The sequence below is a fragment of the Gossypium arboreum genome, chromosome 4 (genome assembly GCF_025698485.1).
Source record: "Gossypium arboreum isolate Shixiya-1 chromosome 4, ASM2569848v2, whole genome shotgun sequence".
NCBI lineage: Eukaryota > Viridiplantae > Streptophyta > Magnoliopsida > Malvales > Malvaceae > Gossypium > Gossypium arboreum.
In genome coordinates this window covers 100,312,756-100,319,341 of record NC_069073.1, presented here as the reverse complement: position 1 = coordinate 100,319,341, position 6,586 = coordinate 100,312,756, and the positions used below count along the sequence as shown (strand labels likewise).

The 6,586-nt window shown below is 35.4% G+C and overlaps 1 non-coding gene across 1 annotated transcript; it reads right to left on the bottom strand.

Moving 5' to 3' along the window:
• Positions 1–3,386: 3,386 nt before the first annotated feature.
• LOC128292280 (small nucleolar RNA R71) lies at positions 3,387–3,493 on the bottom strand. Its single transcript, XR_008282265.1, has one exon. It is a non-coding gene; the product is annotated as a small nucleolar RNA R71 (small nucleolar RNA).
• Between the last annotated feature and the right edge of the window lie 3,093 nt (positions 3,494–6,586).

Here is a 6,586-nt window from a genome sequence, read left to right as displayed (position 1 = left end):
CCTTTTGTTGTTGGTCATGAACCCTTCGGTATTGTGTAAATTTGGATAGCCATGCGAAAATGGCTTAAATATACTTTGATCATAGCATTATAATCGTTTTGTATGTTGTCCGTCGAGAGGTATGGAATGTTGGCAACGGTTAGCCATGGGAATGGTTATTCATGATCACTTTTGATATATGTATGACAAACTCTAGTCGATCCATGAAGGATCATGAAATAGGTAAAGTTTACCTTAAAAATAGATGCTGGCAGCAGCAGTGATGTGGATGTGAAAAATCACTAAAAATAGTAGGAATGGAAATTAATAGTGAATAAATTATGTAATCAAACCTTGATGAATCTATTTTCATAGGAAAGTAACGAAACGTTAATATGAATAGTATATTATGAGATGTTAAAGTTTTCGTGAGACAGGGCCAGAACGGTTTCTGGATCCCTTGATCTGACTTTGGAAATTCATTATAAATTAACCAGAGATATTTAGAAGTCATTCCATATATGTATAGATTCATTTTTGAGTCTAGTTTCTATAGAAACAAACGGAATCAGTATTGAAGCCCTGTACAGGGAGATATCTAGGTCGTAATGCTTGAAGGTCAGTGTAGTCACACCCTGTAACAGGGGAGACTTTAACTAATAAACTGTACTAATTGGCCCCACCAAAAATTCTAGAAAAAAATATGTAGGTGGACATATGAGTATAGTTTCAGGGAAAAATTACGAAACTGATTTTCGAGTTTTGGAACTCAAGATATGATTTTTAAAGTGACAGTGACGCAGTTAGCCAACTGCCTGGAAATTTTTAAAATGGACTGTGTAAATGAGTGGTTTAAGCCGTTAACCCCTCGTGTCCGACTCCGGCAGCGGTCTCGGGTACAGGGTGTTACAGGTTGATACTGTTGTGTATTGATTATTGATAGTTAAATAAAATCACAATCAAGAGCAAGTATATGTTGCCTCATATTGATGATTTATTTGATCAGTTGAAAGGTGCGACGGTGTTTACGAAAATTGACCTTCGCTCGGGATATTATCAACTTCGGGTCACAGATTCTAATGTGCCAAAAACAATTTTGAAAACCAGGTATGGGCACTATGAGTTTTTGGTTATACCTTTTGGTTTAACGAATGCCCCTACTGCATTTATGAATTTGATGAACAGGATATTTTAGCCGTATGTAGATAAATTTGTGGTAGTTTTCATCGATGATATATTGATTTACTCTAAAGATGAGACCTGAGAAACTGTAATTTATACATATTTTTACCCCATGTTTAACACATTTTATGGATGATTTTCCATTAGAATTGGTGAATTCGATGCTCCTAATGCTTTAATTTCATGTTTTATACTTAGAAGAGCATAGGAGAGCAAAAGGAATGAGAAGCAGGCCAAAAACAGAGAAAATGGGCCAAAGTACGAACTTAACACGGCTTGGACTTCCTCACAGGGGCAGACCACATGGTCGTGTCAATCTAACAGAATCGAAGCACGACTCACACTGGTATAGCACACGTCCGTGCCATTCTAACAGGCTCGAACACGGCATAAAGTAATTGCATACGGGCGTGTGCCATAGGCGCGTCCCTGCCGAGCCCAAGTTGAGTCCAATTCAGAAAAGGCTAATTTTGAGGGCTTCTAGGCATTCCAAAGCCTATAAATACACCCTAGAAGAGGAGAAAATGGGGCACACAGAATAGGGAGTAAGAAATTACTCCAAGAAGCCGATTGATTCATCTCAGAAGCCGGATTCATCATCAAGGCTGAAGATCTCTCCTCAATTCTCCTTCAGGAGTTTTGGGTTTTCTTTATGTTTTGTATTCTTTATTTTTCTGAGATGTTTTCTTATTTAGTTATGTGAGATGTTTTCTTATTTAGTTATGAACGAAATTCCCTGAATACCTAAGGGGAATGAAACCTAAGACGAATCTTGTTATTATTTTCTGAATTGTATGATAAATATTTAACTTGTTCTTAATTATGTGCTCTTAATTCTTGTTTTGATATCCCAGGATACTGATTCAAGACAAGCACTTATTCAGAGGAGGAATAGACCCTGGCTAAGAGTACATTTATCATAATTAAGCAGAGTTGATTGCGCGCCTAGACATAGCGTGGCAAGATTTTGTCGGATTAGGGTGAAACCTAATAAGGGGATCCATAGATCGAGTTAATGCAACCCTAGAGTGTTAATTAGATAAAATTCTCGGGTTTTCAATCTAGGGATTAGACGTTATTAGTCTTGAATAGGGATAATAACATAACTTAGGAATCTCTACGGAACAAGTTGAATGAATAATTCGTCCAATTCGGAGCCAGAATAACAAGTAAAGTCTAGGTGGATTTTTCCTTAGGTATTGTCTTAAGTCAATCAATTTTTCCCAAAAGTAATTCCCCAATTCTTTTCTCTGTGAGTTCTTAGTTTAGATAATTAGTTAATTAAAACAAAACCCCATTATTCTTAGGCTAGATAATAAAAAGATAGTCATTACTAGTACTGTTAGTTCCTTTAGGTTCGACAATCTGGTCTTGCTAAAACTTTACTACTGTTCGATAGGTACACTTGGTTACATCGCGATAATAGTTAGTTCAAGAACGAGTAATTATAAATATTTAAAACCTATCACGAAATAACGCGATCAAGTTTTTGGCGCCGTTGCTGGGAAACTAAGATATTAGGAACGCTTAATTTTTATTACTTTAGCCATTTAATTTTCTTGCAATTTAATTTAATTTTATTATTATTATTTATTAACTTACTTTTTCCTTCTCTTGGCAGGTTTTCATAGTTTATGACTAGAAGAAGCCCGTCGGGACCATTACTTTTTAACGAAGAAATAGATTGCACAGTATGTAGAAACCAAAGAGAAATAAGGCGAAGCTTAAAATACACGGAGAACGAGTAAGAAGATGATACTCAACCCCCAACCGAAGAGATGGTTGAAAATTAAGGCAATCAGCAAAATTAAGGCAATCAACTACCTCCTACAATTGCGGTTAATCAAAATTCTGCTCCACGCACTATGTATGATTATGCTAAACCCTCTTTAACAAGAACTAAATTGAGCATAGTTAGACCTGCTGTAGCTGCAAATACTTTTGAATTAAAACCTAACATTATTCAAATGATACAGCAATTTGTTTAGTTTGATGGTTTGCAGGATGAGGATCCCAAAGCTCATTTAGCCAACTTTTCAGAACTATGCGATACATTTAAAATCAATGGCGTTTCTGATGATGCCATTCGTCTTTGGTTGCTTCCCTTTTCATTGAGGAACAAGGCTAAACAGTGGTTGAACTCGTTACCACGAGGATCAATTACTACTTGGGAACAAATGACCGAAAATTTTTTACTAAAATATTTTCTACCGGCTAAAACGGCTAAATTACGTAATGATATCTCTTCTTTTGTGCAGATGGATTTAGAAACACTCTATGATGTATGGGAGAGATACAAGGACCTTTTGAGAAGGTGCCCTCACCATGGGTTACCGCTTTGGCTCCAAGTACAAACATTTCACAATGGTTTGAATCCTTCGACTCGGCAAATGGTTGACGCAGCGGCGGACGGAACCATCAATAATAAAACATTGGAAGATGCCTATGAGTTTATAGAAGAGATGTCACTGAATAACTATCAGTGGCAAGTCATGAGGATAAATCCAACGAAAACAGCCAGCGTTTATAATGTCGATTCAGTCACCATGCTCTCTAATCAGGTAGAACTTTTGAATAAGAAAATTGATGGTTTTCTTAGTTCTTCAAAGGTTCACCCAATAATGCAGTGCGAAGCAAGTAGCGGTGGAACAAACCATTTGGAATACCAGCCTCATGGCCAAAACATGGATAACGGACAATTAAACTACATGGGTAATAATCCTCGACCTCAAAACAATCTATATAGTAACATTTATAATGCAGGTTTGAGGAACCACCCCAATTTCTCGTGGGGCAGTCAAGGAAATCAAAGACCACAACATCCTCGGGGCTACCAACAACCACCCTACCAACAGGAAAAGAAGCCAAACCTTGAAGAGATGCTCTCAAAGTTAATTTCGGTGTCGGAAACTCATTTTTAGAAAACTGAGACTGTAACAGCCCGATTTTGGGCCTAGTCAGAACAGTGGTTTTGGAACCACTTTTCGAGGCCAGATAAAATTATTTTAGTATTATTTTATGTGTTATAATATAATTTTATAAGTGCATGTAAATTTTGGTAAGTTAATTTTAGCGATTTCTAGTCCAATTTCGAAAAAGGACTAAATCGCGTAAAAGGTAAAAGTTGTGTGTTAATGCCTAAATGTGTTAATAGACTAGAGAACTAAAATTGGAGGCATTTAAAGGGAAATTAGACCCTTTTTAAGTGTGTGGCCGGCCAAGGGGAGACCAATTGGTCAAAAAGCCAAAATTTGTGGCTTTTAGGTGTTTTAATTGACTAATTTGTAATAAAATAAGGAAAAAGAAATAAAATGTCATTTTCTCTTTCATTTTTTCTTCTTCCTCACGAAAATGGCAGCAAAGAATGGGGGTTTTGATTTTTAAACTTTCAACCACTTTAAGCCCTAACAAGTAAGTGATCTTTGGTTGTTTTTTGATGATTTTTACATTTTTTGAACCCCTAAAGCATGAGCTTTCATATGAGGGGTCTAGTTTGCAAAATGATGAAGACTCTAGGGTTTTTCCATGAGAGTGAATGTGTTGTTTGTTGTGTTTTTATGGAAGATTATGAGTCCTAGTTGTCTAATAAACAACTTTTGTGAAAGAAATTGCATGAAAACACCTAAAAAAGGGCTAGTTTGCCAAGTTGTAAGATAAGGTGTTAGTGTGTGTAATAATAATTTTTGTGAGTTTCCATAGTTATGAAAATGGTTTATCTAGGATTAAGGAGTAAATAAATTGAATAAAAATCATTTTTCGAGCCTAGGGGCAAGTTGGTAATTTTGGAAAAATAGAGGGGCAAAATTGTAAATTTTGCCAAAGTGTGTCTATGGACTAATTTGATTAGTACATTATTTTAATAAGCTAAATGTGATGTTTTAGATGTTGAAAATTGAGATTTGGACTTAGAACGGAAAGAAATCGATTAAGGGATGATTACGTCCTTTTCACCTTTGTGGTATCGAGGTAAGTTCGTATGGTAACAATAATGCAATATCATGCTTGAATTAAAATTCTTTATTGTTATGGCATTAAGTGTATGGCCTAAAATATTAGAATTTTGTTTGAAAGTAATGCTCAATTTCATTATGATGTGCTTAATACTTGATATTGTACAAAATGTGGATGTATGCCTCTATTGGAATTGACTTGTGAGGATTCAATGAAAATGTGATGATACGTGTGCTACTATAAGACCATGTCCGGGACATGGCATCGGCACTAACATGAAACCTCGTATAAGACCATATCCAAGATATGGCAACGATATGTGGATCCATGTAAGACCATGTGATGGACATTGCCTTGGGCATTCTATTCGGCATATGATAATTCCGAACATCCTTTAGCATCACGAGTATTCAACGGGTAACGAAATGGATGATGTGATGGAATCCCTAAGGAGGGCATGTTAAAGAAGGTATGATTATATACTTTAATACGAGTTAGTACAAGTATGTACTTGAGTTATGTTACAAGTTGTACAAGTATGTACACTAAGCTTATGAGTAACTTAGCCTTGACAGATTTGAGTTACTGCAGTAGTGTAACTTTGAAAATACACTAAAAATAGTGGAAAATGAGTTATAAGGTGAATAAAATATGAGAATAAAGCTTATTTAGTCTAGTTTCTTGTAAAAGAAATCGTGTAAGCAAAAGAATTTCCTATAATAAGATATTCAAAGTTGCATAGGATAGAGTCAGAATGACTTCGAGATCCCCTGATCTGAATTTAGAAAATCATTATAAATTGTAAAAAATGGTTATGAGTTATGATTTATATTATTAGAATCCTTAATGAGTGTAGTTTCAATAGAAATAGATGATAACATTATTTGAGTCCTGCAATACGAGATAATTGAACTTTAATGCAGAAAGGTCTGAACTGTCAGACAGTGAATCAGGGTAACTTTGAGGAATAAATTGTACTAATTGGATAAACCAAAAATTCTGGAAAATTTATGGTAGAAAGTTACATGAGTCTAGTTTCAAGGAAAATTAATATAATTTAACTTGAAGTTTCGTAGCTCTAGATATAAATAATTTAGTGACTATTGCTTAGGAAGATAGCTTGTCATGAACTTGAGTATATGTTGTAAACATTGATAAAACATGTAAATGAGCTGCTAATTATTTTCATATGAACTTACTAAGTGTAAAGCTTACCCCCTCTTCTTTCCCATGTTCTCTAAGGTTTCTAGGTTTGCTCGGGTTGGAGGCCATCAGAGATATTATCACACTGTCGAGTTCACGCTATTGGTGTAAATAAATCCTAGTGTTTCGAGTCTATGGCATGTATAGGGTTTTAATGTTGAGTAGGTGATATTATGATTTAGCCAAAGGTGTTGGCTTGTATTGATAAAGTGTTGTAGCCATGTGAATTGGCCTATGTTGGCTAATGATGTTGTGGGCCTAAATGTTTATT